This window comes from Eretmochelys imbricata, chromosome 1 (assembly GCF_965152235.1).
Source record: "Eretmochelys imbricata isolate rEreImb1 chromosome 1, rEreImb1.hap1, whole genome shotgun sequence".
Classification (NCBI taxonomy): domain Eukaryota; kingdom Metazoa; phylum Chordata; order Testudines; family Cheloniidae; genus Eretmochelys; species Eretmochelys imbricata.
The window spans coordinates 116064236-116081128 of record NC_135572.1 but is presented as its reverse complement, the minus strand read 5'-3'; the positions used below and the strand labels follow the sequence as shown (position 1 = coordinate 116081128).

Below are 16893 nucleotides of genomic sequence, written 5' to 3'. Positions count from 1 at the left end.
GGTGGATCTGACCCGCCCCAGGGGTGGCCCCTGCAGGGGAAGAGGAAGTCTTGTCCTTCCCCATCCCTGGCTGGGACTAGCAGCCCTACACAAGGTAGGAGCCCCCAGCTGGAAACCAGATTTCATGGGGGGGATTAGATTTCACGGTCCATGATGTGTTTTTCAGGGCTATGAATTTGGTAAAGCCCTACCCATAGCCCAGGAGTGATCAGTGCCTAAGATTAGAACTCAGGGGTTCCCAGCTTCTAATCCTATATAGTCATTGTATAGATGCAGTGTTGCCACCTCTCATGATTTTGTCATGAGTCTCATGATAATTATTGTTTTTCTTAAAGCCCCAGCTCTTGGAGTCAACTGGATATGTGATGAATTCAGCCTTAATTCTTAAAGAAAAAGTAAGTTTCTAGCCCTCGTGGCTGTGGAGATAGCTTCAAAATGTGACCCCCAGTGCACTCTAAAGGCTCAAAAAGCAGAAGGCAAATATAAAGAACACCAAATATATTGTTTTTACATAATCTCATGATTTTAAAGCCAATCTCATTATTTTTGAACATTTGGGGTTGGCAATACTGTGAGTCCTGCCAACCCCTGGGCACCACCACCAGGAAGTGGTGCTTACCTCACCAGATAAGGCCAAAAAATTCTTGGGTACTAGGACTCAGGCATAGTTTGAGGAGGTTAAAGAAAGGTACAGTTCCTTTATTTCCCTCCCATCTCTTGCTGGCTCACCTCTAAAACTAATACTGGAATATTTCTGTCTTCCTCCCAGCCCACAACGCACAGCTCTAAGGCAGAGAAAAGGAGCTGAATTAACAGTGTGTATGCAGCCAGAGCAGTGCTGCCCTGGAACCTGAGTGCAATTTAATGGGGGAGAAGGCACATTCGTACCTTTCAACTTCCCAATGTCCAAACACTGTGGGATTCCTTCCTTTAGTGTAAATAACCTTGCTATAACTTCAGTCTCAGAATTCTTTAATTTTGATTCAAATAATTTTTAGCAGTAAAATTGAGGGGACACCAAATGCGTGTGCAATGTAAATAAGTTTTGGACAAAAATGAGTGATGCTCATTGAAAATGAGGCGATATGAGGGGAGAACACAACAGCACCAGTCCCTCTTACCTACCCCACAAGTCCCCTACCTAGCCGCATTAGTGGCCTCAACCCACAGCACCCAGACATTATCAAACCCCACCCACCTTCCAGTAGAGCCAGCCTCCCCTACAAGTCTCCAACCAGCAGCTCCTACCCCGTTATCACCTACCCCCACAAAATAGCCCCTTGTTATTTCCGCATAGGGCAGGTCATTGATGATTTGCTGGTATTTTGAGAACTGCAGACCCCAAAAGGTTGAAGACCACTGTATTAGACCATGCTGCCTCTCATCTGTAACAATGAGTTCAGTTCTGCCCCCTCTGGTGTTAGTAGCAAAACACCCATTGACTTCTATTGAAGGAGGATTCGCACAGTTACTAACATTAAAAAATGCTGAACTGAGCACGGGCAGTAGACATTTTTATATGTTGCAGCATGCATTTAAGATTTGGCCTAAATTTTCAATTGTTTTAAACATTTATAAAATATAAGACCAACAGACCTTTTTTTCCATTTAAAAGTGTCTATAACATTGTTTGTTTAAAAACATTCTCCAAACAAACATATCTGAAACCCCCCCATTGATTTACTAAGAACATTAAAGTGAAAATGACTTTAAAGCAAAATGAAACTGATATGGTAGTGTTAATGATGTGGGCAAAGATTTGTTTTATTACTATATATATATATAATTCTTAGTGTCAAACAATTAGGAGCTAAATCCTGCCAATGCCTTTACTACTGACTTCAATGGGGCTGAGTTAGAGCATGTCACTGAACCTACAGTCAGTGCATGCATTGACAAAGTGGTTGCTTGACTCATTTAAGGTGTATCTCGTGTGAGCATTTCTACCTGGCATACTTTACTGGGGTAGAGATGCAGACATAACAGGACTGGTGTGTTGCATACTTTTGCAGTAGTATGTCTTTGGTGGAAAATGTCTGTGATTTCATAAATTTTCCTGTCTTGCACACAGTTTTTTGTTTTGGAGCAGAGAAGAGCAGAGGAGAACCTAGGAAAATTAAATACAAAAATCTGTTAACAAAATATAAAAGTTGAATGTTTACAATGGGAAAAAAAGCCAGGGAATGCAAAATTCAGGATTCTCATGGGAAGCAGCAATGCTAATTTTCTCATACTACACATGCTTTAAAGTAGTATTACTTTACTGTACCATCCCAACATAATCCAAAAAACTAGATGTGTAATATGGCTACATTAAAGTTATGAGGATTTAACTTAGACATTTCCTATTTTTGTGCTCTTAAAGTCACAACTGTGCGATTGCAGTAACCATATTTTGCATTTAATTTTTTGCACACAGACAGCACAGCACTGCCATTACCTTTTTACTAGGGAGCTCTCTGAGCTGGTGTATTCCCTCCGCTCCAGTCCTGCCTCCAGGAGGCAGAGCTTCTGCAAGCGACCTCACAGATTTGGCCAATCCGCTCGATTAGACGCTGTGATGCTATTCCTGAAAGTTCCCTTCCCTAGGGTGGCACTTCGGGGAATAACATTGAATGCTTTCTATTTTTAGTGGGCAGGCCAAGAGCTTTGTCCCCAGCCCTGCCAGCTAACCCCAATTCAACTCCTCGGGAAGGAGAGGGAAACATTTGCAGCTCAGCAGGAGAAATGACTGAAATCCTCTCGAGTGAATCCCTGACAAAGGATGTGTTAGGCGGAGTGTCCCTTGCGAAGGACGCCCTCGGCACACATCGCGCTGCAAACTCTGTGGCGCGGCTACAGTCAAAAAGAGGGTGGGTGGGGGAACGGCTTTGTGCGGCTCCATCTTTTCTCTCTCACACCGTCTCTCGCTCTCTCTCCAGGTCAGTTTTGCTCAGTTTACAGTCAGAGCGACCTGCTTTGGCTCCCCTCCGCCCGGCATACGCAGCCTGGGCTCGGCCCACGCGCCCCGGGCCGCGCAGCCCCGGCCACCAGCGCCTCCTGAGCCCGCCCCGGCTCACAGCGCCCAGGTGTGCGCCGGCGGGCCCGGGCCCAGCCGTGGGCCCGATCCTGGCCGTCCTGCAGCCTGAGCGACTCCGCCCTTAGGAGAGGGCCTGGACACCCCACTCCCCCCAAAAGAACTTCAAGTGTTGGGGGGCGGAGGGAGGGAAGGAGCAGCCCCCCTGCAGCTGCCCGAGCCAGCCCAGCCCAGCTCGAGCAAGGGGGAGCCCAGGGACCCGCCCCTCCCGGCCGATCCCGGCCGCGGCAGGAAGGGAAGGGAAGGGAAGGGGAGGGGTGTGTAGCGGGGGGAGGGGCTGCTGCTGCTGCCGCTGCCGCCGCCGGGCTGAGGAGAGGCAGCAGCGCCGGGGCCTTGGGCACGTCCGGCCGGCCCGGGGGAGGGGGTGAGGAAGAGGAAGGGGGGACTCGGCCCCTCACGAGGACGCAGCCGCCGGGGAGGGGGCAGAGCGCGCGCGGGGGAGCCAACCGCCGCCGCCGCCGAGACAAAGAGCGGAGCCCGCCTGGGAGACCCCCCCCTCCCCTCTCTCCGCTGCCGCCGCTGCCATTACTGCTCCGCTCCCGCCCCTCGGCCGGAGAGCGCCGGGCCCCCGCCCCGCCGCGAGCCAGCGCTGCCCGGCCCGAGGTGAGAGCGGGGACGGCAGCCGCCGCAAACTTGTGGCGGCCGCTGCCGGGGAGTTGGGTGGCCCCGGGGGGCGCTGCCGGGCCTAGGGCCGCTCCCCCGCCGGGCCTGGAGCCCCGCGTCGGGGGCAGCCCCAGGGGGCGGGGTGGGTGGGACTCGGGCTTGGCGGGGCCGGGGCCGCAGGAAGCGGCCGGCGGGAGGGGGAGGTCGCTGCCACGTTCGGTCGCTGTGTCTGCGGGGAGGCCGGTCCGGGCGATGGAGCCGCACAAGCGCCTTGTCCTCGCGGAGTTCTTTTTTTTTTTTTTTTGTTGCGTGTCTGACAGCTGCTGCTTTGTAGCAGGGTCCGTGCTGGGGAAGGGGCAGGGCAGAGCCGCGTGGCGGCGTCTCGAGCCGGGGTTTGGGACTCCGCCGGGCTCGCCACTCACCCTGCTCTGCAGGCTGACACCGGAGGCGAGCTACTTCGAACATGGCTTAACTTAAGTGCAGCTCAGGTCTCGCTGTGTAGCTCAGAGCCCGACTAGCAAAGGGGCAGAAAACAATGCTCAGCTAGGACTCAAATGATAACCCCGTCAATAAAATAACTAGCCTTAATATGTCCAGTTCCTTATGTGACAATAAATCCTGAATAAATATTGTGTGAGTAAAATAAAGGCAAATTGGCAAAGGCAAAACTGATTATTTGCATTTCTGTTTTTAATGATTTCATCCCCTGCAACTTACTTATTTAGCTTAAGTTAGGTAGCATCTAGTACTTATTTCATCTTAAATGTTAAAGTTTACATTCTAATGGAAAGTTGGTATTGTATAAAGTTTTCAGAAGAGTTTAATGTGGTATTTGAAACATTGACAAGCATTAGTATTCAAAAATTAACACCTGTGATTTGTTTACTAGGAATGGAACTCAATTTTTATATATGGTAATACATGTTTATAAAACATGTTTAGAAAATATTAGACCCTTTGTACCTATTTCATAAGTCAAACCCAGCACCTGACATGATTAAAACAAACTAACAAAGCCGAAACAACCTTCAGATGCTATATGTTTGTATTTGGTGAGTTTTAACTTTGCACATATATTTAAAACTGTATTTTCACTTTTGTAGAAACCGTGTTACATTTAATGCCATTAAAGTCAGTACACTGTGGCAAGCTGATACTTGTCATTTATGTTTGTGTCATGGTAGCCAGACTAATAATCAGTAATATTGAGCAGTCTACAGGTGCTGGGGACGGGGGACCAAAATAATACCTAAATTAAAGATGTGACTTTTAAGTTAATAAAAAAACAACCCCAAAACAAACCTACAGATAGACTCTGTGTGGGCAGAATAGGTTAGTAATTCAGGTTAGAATTGCAACTTTGATTAATCGTCTTGGCCCATATAATGTAGTTTGTAAGGTATTTTATGTCTCCTGTTAGACGACCATTGCACTGTAAATAGCTGTGTGTATTGAAATCAAGTTGTGAACTAAATATTGAATTTCACTTAAAATTGTTTTTTTTTTCCTGTGTTGGTTTAAAAATTCGAGTGCCATCTACATTTTTTATTTAATTTTGCCCTTTGTGTATCTGGATTCAATTTCTTTTTCTACCTTCTTATTTGGTAGTTGTCTCTGAAGGCCATGCTATTGCTGTAGCAGCTTAATGAACAATAGGAAATCAGGCTTCTTTTCAGTGATGGCACAATAGTGTTGTCCTAATGCCATATATATATATATACAGGTTAGCTCTGCCATTTTTGGCTTCTGTTCTCCAGAACTTGGGCCAGTAGCTTAGAATGGAGGACAAGTCTAGGTTTTTAAGTACTTACCAGAAGAGAGCTTCTTAGAAAGGGTTCCTTTTTAGCTTAACAATATTTCCTCTAGAAGTGTCATTACCCTGCTGTCTGTTGCAACTGTTCTTAAGCAATTTTAGCCTGTCATCACTGCTTAGGAACTATGATGCCAATACATCTTATATTTGGATTGTAGACATAACTGTAACTATGAAATATGATTTAGGTAGCTTAGTGATTTTAGTGCTTCTAAAAGATATTGTCTTTACAACTCTGAAAACTGAAATCTTCTGTCTGACCCAAGCAGTCAAGTTTTTTCTGTTTATATTTCAAGTTTTGCTATCCCACCAGTATGTCCCAACGGAGAGCATTTCAGTCTTCATAACTATTCCTTGTTTTCTTTTCTGAGACTTCCAACAAGGAGGCCAGTTGTGCAGTAGGGGTGGAGATTGGAGGCACTCTTGCCTACTAACATCATGACTAAAATTTGCAAATAACTTTTTATAGGCCAGTGAACAGCGTTAAGATGGTAAACATTTTGACACTGCCTGTGTCAACTGTATTTGGATTATTACCCAGAGGTGAAAGGCATATTCCAGCTTCTTGAGCCTTATAATAATCTTCCAAATCTTCTTCCCCTTGCTCTCCTGCAAAAGAAACACAAAGGTAGTATTTAGTCATCTATTGTCTGCATGGTTCCTTATATTGATCTCTGGGTAGTAGGTGTCTGATAAATTTGAAACTCCAGCATCTCACTGGCTGCTGTAACAGAGGGAACTTACTATCTCTTCTTCTTTCCCCCTCTTCATTTCCCTTGAAAGCTTCCTGATAGCTCTGTGTAGTTGGGTGAGGAAAGGTCTGCACCAGTCTACACCTCTCCCAGCATCTCCTGGCTGCTGCAAGGGGAGAGAGCAGGACAAAGGTCTGCTATTCTTTTCTTACCTACAATTTATTCTTATTGTGTTCTCTTCCACTGTTGGTAACTGTTGTGTATTCCTTTGCTGATGCCCATGGCTTTCCTCAGCAGCAACCTAAAATTTGAGATTCCAGTAGCTTCATTTTTGGCTACAGTTCTGATAAGCAGTAATGAAACTGACCAGAGTCGTCTATTTCTTAACACTGCTGCTTCTTGGTGGAGTTACTCAGGGTGCTGCTGCTTGGCAAGTTATGAGCTGCCAGCAGCATCAGAACTGCCTACAGACTCATGGAGACAATACTTTATTAGTTTACATTTGGCTCAGGGTTGAAAGGCTGTCTTTAACATAACAACGTGGTCTAGAAATTTTTGTTTCTGAAATAAAAGTTCAAATTCTACAAAAACTTATAGTTTAGGCCCACTTATCAGGGAAAACTTTCCATTTAACCTGATAAATGGATTTTTTCAAGGCATGGCTGTAATCATTACATTTTCTATGTTAGGAATTTTATTTGTGGAACTAGTCAAAAGTTTTGAAGTAATTTCCCAGTGATTTGCTATAAATTTAGTTTCTCTAGTGTTTTTAGTTCAAAATGAATTTAGTAGTGGTGCATGATGCTGGATAAGCCTCATTGGATGATGCTCCATCAAAATAGCTTATCCTGGTTTTGGAGGGATAGCCTCTGGGGATGGGCGAAGTTGCTGTGGAGGAGACCTGCTTTTTCACTTTCTGTAAAGGAAAATATCTAAAGAAAGTGCATTTTCTTTTTATCATATTTAAGGTATACATAAATACCACAATGCCTTCAGTTGCCATAGGATAAGATCTTGTAAACACTCACAAGTTAAGTAGCGTGGTACCGCTATCAATATTTGGATGGAATATCTCCTTGGAAAACTCAGCCGATCTTGGTCATTTAGTAGGTAACATTATTTCCTCTAAGTGCTCACCTAGACAGAGAGTGACTATAGCACACCAGCTTGCTGTTCAGTAATGTGTCCTGTGTGGACATTAGTGCAGCACAGTGAAAGTCCTGGAGTTCAGCTTGGCTTGAAACTATAGTTAGCCAAGTCTAACACTTCAGGATTTTTGCTTGGCTAACTATGCTTTCAAGCCAAGTTGCACTCCAGAACTTTCAGTGCACTGTAGCAGTGTCCACACAGGATGTTACTGCGTGGGAAGTTGATGCGCCATACATTCACAACCTGGCTTGCTGTGCGGTAACTTGATGTGTAGAAAAGCCAGTCAGCAAAACCAGCTTCCCGTGCTGGTACGGCACAGTTATGAGGTACCATCTTCTGGAAGAGATATTAAACAAGGTCCTGATGACTTGTGGTCATTAAACAACCCATAGCACTTTTTGCAAGACTGAGTGTTGACCCAAATGTTCCAAGCCAATTTCCGTTTTAGATAATTCCATTTTATCAAGCGAAATCTCCCTGCAGTTGCTATTAGATACATTAGCAAGTTTATCATAAATTATTCTGTAGCGGTGGTTTGTATGGTTAAACTGATGATATAGTTCACTTTAATAGTTGGTGAAGCAGTTCTTTATGGTGTTTAGTTTTTTAAAGTTATTTGAAATTTTTCATGCTGAAGGGGCTACATAAATGTATGATTTGTTATTTTTAATTAAATGAATTATTCTCATTTGTATCATAGTGCATGAAAACATGAAATGGAATTGAAAGTTGAATTACAAGAACAGATCTGTGTAAAGTATACATCTTCTACATAGTAGATGAATTTGTTTCCATTTTGTTAACAAAAGAATGGATCCTAAATTTTGAACCCATGAGAAAAAACACTTCTTGTATAGCGAGTTGGTTTAACAGAGGTATTTTTAAGATTTAGTAGGCTTTATTAAGTGTATAAGTTCAAGTGTGCAGAAAAGAATCTTGGTTAGCAATTATCAGCATTATTAATTTAAAACTGTTCTAAATATGCATAGAAACAAGCAGAGTGTACCAGCCCCTTTCAGTAAAGTGTTGAATTTGAAAAATACTGAATGTTATGAAAAACTCTTGGTTAGTTACCTAAGTGTCCACTGTATTTGCTGGGCTATAACAGAATGTTTTGTGAATGTCAGAAATAAGCTTTATATAGCAATGCGATTTTCTTTCCTGCCTGGTAGATGAGGTCAGCGTCAAAACTGACATAGGTTTCCATGTGGTGATATGCAACTTGTATGTATTTATACTGTGAAGTAGGTAAAACTCAAGATGACCATGCAATGGTCTAGAAAGGACAACTTTCAAAGTCTTCTAAGGAATGTAGATATAAATATACATTACATTAATGTAGTGCCTGAGTTGGAAAATTTAAATACATAGAAATCAGAAAAGTGGTTTCTTCAGCAACTTTAACCTCAGCCATGTTGCACCTGTGAAGTATTTTAGGTAACTGTGTATGTAGTGTAACGTAGATATTGAGGTATACAGTGTGTGGAGTGTGATCAAGATCCATTGCTATAGGAAACATAATATAGGTTTGCTTTTCAAATCGGGGAGGGCTCTGTGAAGTGAATGCTTTTATTTTTAAATAAATGTCTTTACTCCTGATTGAAAGGCAGGTTGGGAGCCAGGATATGGTCCATAATCAATCAGTAGCGCTGTTAGTCTCCTAGCAAAGAGCTGGGATACTGTGATGGGCAGCACATCTTCTCCTTTTTGCCACCTTGTCTAAGGATTCTACTTGGATTATTTTTTAATGTGTTGGATGCTGTACAAGACTTGGTCCCTATCCCAAATATCTTAATTTGAACTGATCAACAATAAAAGAAAATGCACTGGCAGACCTAAAGGGAAGTTCTGTTTTACAAATTTATTTTATTGTCTTTTTTTAAGAAGGGAGAATGATAATATTTTTCCTGATGTGGGTTAATATTTTGCGGGTCTGGAAGGTCGAGATTATTTGTGGCTGATTTTTATTTTAATAGAAAAAGGGATACAGAAGGATTTGGAAGCTTTTTGAAGGGACAGAGATTAAGGACTGCGTTCAGTAAAGCATGTGTACTAAATTCCATCCTTTTTTATAGTACGTGGGTAGGTGCTTTTCATTTTCTCAGCTGCTAGCAGCTTCTGCTCTACGCAGGAGTTGGCTGCTTTCCGTAGTAATGGCAGCAGTCTCTTCTTACAGTAGCTGTGGGTCAGGCTGACACAAATATGAGCATTCAGTCCAATTTGGAGCCATCAATGGGAAGATGGATGGGGCGGACTGGTAAAGGGAAGTGTACTGCTGCTTATGCTGTGGCAGGAAGCTAGATTCTGCTAGCACTGGGGGTTACTAGGTGCTTAGTGCTGAAAGTTACCAAAGCTGATCTTCGTAGAAAAGGACTGAGTTTGTTTTTGGAATGATTGCATTTATCAGCTATAGTGTCCTGTATTTATTTTTAAAAGAGGTCATTAAATGTTGAAGAGCAGCTGGCTGTTCATTATTGGCTTAGATAATTTTGAGAAGAAAACTTTTTTTAAAAATTATATATTAAATTAAATGTATTGTTATAAAGATGGTATTTCTTTCCTGTTCAGATGTTTTAAAGCCTTTCATTTCATATGATTCCCAAAGTATTTTAAAAACTATACAACAATTACTTCAGTCATCTGACGTTTTAGCCACCTCTGTGGCAAAATATATCCGTTCAACAGCTCTCAGCTACACTACACTAGGAGTGTAAGGCAGAAGATGAAAACCGCTAAATCCAGTTAACATTACGGGAGTAATTTAGGAAGACAGAGTTTAACTTACCATATTAATAATAATTTACTTTGAACTTCTTTCTAAGACTATCAGAGTATCTTAGAGACATTAATGAATTAAGACTGCCACTTCGCTGAATCAATAGCACCACTTCTTAGAGGAAAACTGAGTACAGAGCAGAATGTCCTTCTTAGCTTTAGTTCTGGTCACATGACAACCCAATGTAGTATAGATGTAGGGTCTTCCCCTTCCTTTCTTCTAATTGCAGCATGTTTTTATTTGGTGTTTTCTATTTCTCATCTTCAGTATACGTATTGGATGGCATCCGTGTCAAAGTAAATGAATGCAGTTCGAAAGAAATTCAGTGCTTAGTTGAAAAGCTGGTGCCATTTTGTATAATGACCAGGGAAGGATTTTTCAACCTTTCAGTGCAAAAAGCAGTGCATGTGTCTGTAGGGAACATTTTGGGGCTGCACTTTGTTAATCTATCATAATGACAAACCACATGTTCATTTTCCTGGACGTATGCTGTACTTCCAAACATACTAAAAGGGTTATTAAATTTCACAACTATTGCATGATGAAGTGGCAAAGATTTTGGATTCTATGGAGTGGAAATACAGACAGCTACAAGTTAATGTTGCCCCACAACTTAAAATAATTCTACAATAAAATTTGCTATCTCTTCAGTGGAGCAGAAATACAAGATCCCATTGTAATTTAAAGTTCACATTTGTCCAACAACTAACTTATAAAATTGGATTGGCTGGAAAAAATGCTAAATTCAGTAAAATTGGCATTGAGCATTTACTTTTGCCAATTAAAACCACATTTTGTTTCATTTTAAGACTCCCTTTTAATCAGTTTATAAGCTATTGCAAATGTGTATAATATTACTTAACTCCCTTTTAGAAAAAGTATGAAGCAGCAAAAATTTGAGCATATTGTGTCAGAAGAAAGCATTTATTTATTTTATTTAAAATTTTTGAAGCGTTGGCAAAAACTAGTCAACGTATCAACACCACTCTTCAGTTTTGCAGTTGAGGGAGGAGCAAGAAGCTGACACGTGGAGGTCATAAGAAGAAACCCATCAGTGATACAAAAGTCCCTATTTTTTGTTGTTTAGCTTTGACTAACATTTATCAGTAAACTTGCAGCTTCATTTTGGCAGCTCTTTTGGCTTAGACCAAAACTCGGAAGTTTTGTAAACCTAGAAAAGAATCTATACATAATAACAGTGTAACTTGAGGACATAGTACTTCAGTGTGTAGTATTGCATGGCAACTCAGTTTAAATAAGATGAAACTGACAGTAGTATACAGGTTTAATGGTACAGTTGTGTATTCTCTTATCAGTGAAAAGTGTTGTCTATGCCAGTGGTTCTCAAACTAGGGCCACCGCTTGTTTAGGGAAAGACCCTGGTGGGCCGGGCTGGTTTGTTTACCTTCCGCGTCCGCAGGTTCGGCCGATCGCGGCTCCCACTGGCTACGGTTCGCCGCCGCAGGAAGAGCGGCCAGCACATCCCTTGGCCCACGCTGCTTCCCACAGCCCCCATTGGCCTGGAGCGGCGAACCGCAGCCAGTGAGAGCCGCAATTGGCCGAACCTGCAGACGCGGCAGGTAAACAAACCGGCCTGGCCTGCCAAGGGCTTTCCCTGAACAAGCGGCAGCCCTAGTTTGAGAACCACTGGTCTATGCGCCTTCTGTAGCATTAAAGAATTAGAAATTGGTGGCAGCTAGTTGTTACCCTCTTTCCATTTGTTCTGTTTTATGATACCGTATCCTTTATTAGTCAGCCTTACACAGATTCCTTCATAATCCTGATTAAGACTTACTTTGTCAAATTTACAAATTTGTCAAATAAAATATGTTGAAGTCGATTATTTTTTCTTCTCTCTCTTTAACAGGCTTATGTTTTTTAATTAAAAATGACAAAATGGATACAATATTATGACTACTAAAGGGAAACGGTGAGAGTTTCAAGCATAAAAGTTGAATACAAAAATATTTAAGTAAGCGCTTATTGTTAAATATTTTCTTTAAAAGGAATGTAAATAATTAAGAATCTAAATTTACCAAGTGCTCCCTTTTCTCCTGTTTTTAATTTTTAGATGACTTGTCACTGCTTTGTTCTGTCGGGTTTTGTAGTCACTCTGACTCTGTTAACAGTGCTGCGATTGTACAAAATATTTCTATTGTGGACTTACTTTTACATTAGATTTTGAATTCTATTTAACATCTGTAAAGAGGAAAATTAACACTATCATCTCAAATAATAAACATTATAATAAGGGATCTACCCTCCACTTGACACTGAATGATTAACATTTTCTTACATCAAAACACTTTGTTTTATAATATTGAGGATTCTGAATGACCTAATTTGAGAATATTAGGAGTTTAATCAGATATCTGTGTAAGGGTTATGGAATTTGTATTTGTTTTAAAATTGGGTTGTAATCAAGCTTGTGTTTAGCACAAGTATCAGAAGATGACCCATCTTAATAAGCATTCGGGCTATTAAAGGATGCATGTAGAATCTTAATGATCTGCAATTATATAGGTTTCAGAGTAGCAGCCGTGTTAGTCTGTATTCGCAAAAAGAAAAGGAGTACTTGTGGCACATTAGAGACTAACCAATTTATTTGAGCATAAGCTTTCGTGAGCTACGGCTCACTTCATCGGATGCTGTAGCTCACAAAAGCTTATGCTCAAATAAATTGGTTAGTCTCTAAGGTGCCATAAGTACTCCTTTTCTTTTTGAGATTATATAGTCTTACTTTAAAAGAACACTAGCTTGTCCATTAAGCCGTAATGAGTAAAGTTGTTTGCATGGCCGATGTGCATTTTTTACCTTTACTGTCTTGTAATATCATTGTTCACAGCCATTTTATAACCTTTTACTCTTTTTCTGTTTTAAAGTCATTTTGTTCAATTTTTAAACTTTTTTCTTTCCCCTCACAGAATTGGGGCCTCTGAAAGATAGTCTTACTGTGATTTAAAAGCAGTGTCAAAAACATTCTTAATTTTTCTTTATCATTTGCATCCTACCTATCACATTGTGACGCTGATCCTGCGAAAACTTAGGTACCTTATGCCTGGTGAGTAGTCCTGTTGAAGTCAATGGGCCTACTTATAGTGTGAAAGGTTAAGAACATTTGTAAGTCTTTGCAGGATCAGGGCCTAAGTTGCATCGTAGATCATATGTTCTCCAGTCACGCAGTCTTTAATTTGTCAAAGTGCATATGCTAAATTGTATGATGAACTTTTGGTAGCCATGCAGTTTAAATAGTCAACTTATATTTACAGCCAGATTCTGTACTCCTGCATAGTACCTTGCGATTGATTTAATGGGACTGCTTGTGGAGTGAGAATAGCCCTATTCATTAAGTACTTTCAGAATCCATTAAAGAACATGAATGGATCAAAGAGGACTTAATCCGATGAAGTCAATAGAGAAAGGGAAGGATTGATATTTTGGGGAAAAATAGGAAAAACAACATATTTTCTGTACTATATGGATGATTTAAAAAAAAAAAAAAGGAAAACTAGGCAAAGGCAAAAAATAGGCAATAGATTAAAAAGCAGAAAAATTAATTTGAAAATAAGTATTGGGTTTTAAAAATTGAAAAATAGAAATAGGGCATGGGTTAGAATAAAATAAAAACCCATTTAAATTGACCCATCAGTGACCCACTTAAATCAATGGGATTGTTCACAATGTACATACAGTTTAAAGATGTAAGTATGTAAATCTTAGCGGGATCAGGGCTGAAGAAGTATTATGGTCTTGAACGCTGACCTTCCAAAGGATAGGCAAATCTTTTTATTGTCTAAATGGAATATATTTAAAAAAAATCACAATAGATATTTTAAGTAGGGTACAAAGACTTCTTTCCTATCTCCAACAATTGTCAGATTCCTTTAATTTGCCTTTCAGAATGGGTCTGGTCATGATTTATTTTTGTTCTTTGATTTCCTTTTTTTTAACTACTGAAATAGGGTCCTGATACTTGGAAATTTTGATTCTCTTGAAATTTGCTTTGGTTTAAGGAAAAAAACAAGTCTGTTGTAGCACTGTGTAAAGCTGATGATGAAAAATGGTTGTAGCTTATAGTGTCATGGCTGGGGAGGATTAATTAAAATTGATATAGTCTAATTTTTATATGTATCATATAATTTTACCTTTAATGTAATAGAGATCACTTTTGCTGAATTGCATTCAATCATTAATATGCTTAACAGATAACATTAGAAGCAGCCTAGAATTCAAAAGGCTATATTGTTGTTGCCAAGTAAGAACAAAATCTGGTATGCCTTCACTTGAAATTATCTAGGTCTAGAAAGGTATGACTACAGCCGAGCCTCAGTTTAGTATAGTTTTCCCATATTAGGAAGTAGCTTATGGAAAAACATCTAGGTATGGGGGTTCTCTTTCTTTGTTGCAGAATCATATTTTTGCAGTTTTAGTACCTTTTATGCATTCTGTTTATGCACATTCGACCTGGATGCGGGAGGAGTACATTATTTGAGCTAGTTTCCATTTATTCTACTAGTATATAATCTGAACTGTTCCATTGGTCATAGATAATGATTTTAAATGTAAGGCGCTCAGGTTTGTGTTACAATTGTTTGAATTATATTACAGAGAGGATCGCAAAAGTCTTAATGGCAGTGTTAAGCCAGTTTCCTGTACTCTTTTATTTTTACTTTCAGGTAAGATTGCTTTTCAGCCTAAAATCTAGGGGTGTCATGACCACCTTCTCTTTCTGTATTACTAGATGGGAAAAGACTCTCCAAAACTTTTTGGTTTTATAAAATGGGGTTAATGGTATGGAAGAAGCGGAGAGCCACTCGGAAGAAAGATACTGTTTTATTCCTCCCTTTCCTCCTCGGGGACCATGCCCTGTTTGCTTCTGAATCTTCAACCCCACTCCCCCAAACTGAAATTGAGCAATCATTGAATATACATATGTTTCAATACATTCATCATATGAACTAAAGGTACACTGACAACTATGCATTTTTAAAAACTGATTCATTCAAAAAACACTTTTTCTGGTAGAGCACTTTTTTACAGAGTTTGTTCTGAAATTAGAGCTTGAAACTTTTTTTTTAAATAGGGTTTTTCTGCTTCCCTGATATTTACAAAGAGCCTTTATGTAATTAAGTTCAGACCTTCTCACGCCCAGCTCTTCTCTTTGTGCATACACCTGTCTGCTGCATTTTTAGTTTCATCAGTGCATTGTTCCTTTATTGAAGGGCTTTGGGGGGAGAGTATCCATATGAGCTGTTTCAGAGCAATGCATGAGAGTGATAGTGTCATTTTAGTGCATGACATGGGAAGTGTACTTGCCCATCAACAAAATAGTGAAACTGATTTTATAGAGTGCTATCAAATACCAAAGTAAACAAACTGGAAAAATAATTTTTTCTCCCTCCAATCTTTCAGTTTCCGCAGTGTTAAGTATTAATCTGCTATTGGTACAAATTTTTCAGGTTGCAGTATGATTTTTCAAGCTGTCAGTGTTTCTTGTAATGTGGCTGTGGCTGTGCCTTACAAATTGTGGTTTGAAACTTATCTGCGAGAAGATGGGGGAGCTCTCAATATGCTGTCACAGGAGGAGAGATTTAGTTTATAGACTTAACCGTAAAATCTGTCGCTCCCCTACATAGCAGCTTAAGTAAGATATTTTGGAGGAAAGAAAGTGCAGGTTTACGTATCCATTTTCAAATGTTGCTTTTTTGGGAGGCTGTTAACTCTAAAATTATAAGACTTGGGTAATTCATACTACTTCCACCACACTGTACTTGTAGATTGCTTACAGTTTGGGAGAAACAATTGGCAAATCATATGGTCTATATACACACACTATTTTCCACGGTGGGTTGAGAGTTTTTTAAATTATTACAGAACTGATATTAGAATAAACCATTTTGGGATATTGCTTCAGGTTACATAGTGAAACTAGATTTGATATCTTACTCAAATTGAAGGATATTTCATAACTTTTCCAGATGCCAAAACTATTCTTTATATAGCTATATACACACAAAGATTGAGGTAATTTTTGTATGATTCTGAGGATTCTTATAAACTTTATATTAGAGGGTTTTTTTGTGGTAAATGTAAAAGAAACAATAGCATATAGAAATTTTGTGTAAAGGTAAATATTTGTCAAAAGGCTGACTTTTTTTTTTTCCCCCCAGAGGTGGAAACAAATGAAAGCTTGACATGAGGGATGGTGTGTGGTGGGTGTGGTGTCAACTAAAAAACTGCACTCAACAGAAACTGATTATTTTAATGATCTATCTAAGGTACTATTGCCATATTATCTAAACAGATGGTACTAGGTGTAGATTTAGTGTGCTGTGGCAGTGCTTCCATTAAGGCTAAACTTAGCTTTGTTTATATAGATCTATGTGTGACTAATTTGTATAGATGTAAGCATTTTAAAATTAAGAAAGTTAACTTCTGAGTACTATAAAAATAACTATATAAGTCATTAGTGGTGCTGTTTCTGTACTATATGATATTTCTGTAACTTACAATTTAAACATCTTTTCAAAAGCTATTTGATTAAAAATAGTCTTAAAACTATTCCACAACCTTAAAGAATATTTTGTTTTATAATGTTAAAGATTTTTTAATCAGATTTTTACAAGTTGATCATCACACTGTTTTACACATTGTTCTTCAGCTAAAGTGTGGTTATAGTCCTAAATCTGTATAAAAACATTGTTGAGTAAGAAGGCATATGTATTTCCTACGTATCTGAATTACTAGCTTACTATAAAAAGAGAGTATCCCATTACATCTGTTA

At 39.9% G+C, this 16893-nt stretch overlaps 1 protein-coding gene across 4 annotated transcripts in view; it reads left to right on the top strand.

Moving 5' to 3' along the window:
• The first annotated feature begins 3364 nt into the window (after positions 1–3364).
• Positions 3365–16893, top strand: part of NCK2 (NCK adaptor protein 2) — a 161164-nt gene continuing 147635 nt past the window's right edge. For 3 of the 4 annotated variants that reach the window (XM_077814287.1, XM_077814281.1, XM_077814285.1), the window contains exon 1: positions 3365–3679. The gene's annotated coding sequence lies outside the window, so the exon portion shown is untranslated. Of the gene's footprint in view, positions 3680–6275; positions 6377–16893 lie in introns of all 4 variants that reach the window. The other variant, XM_077814282.1, reaches the window with a different exon arrangement.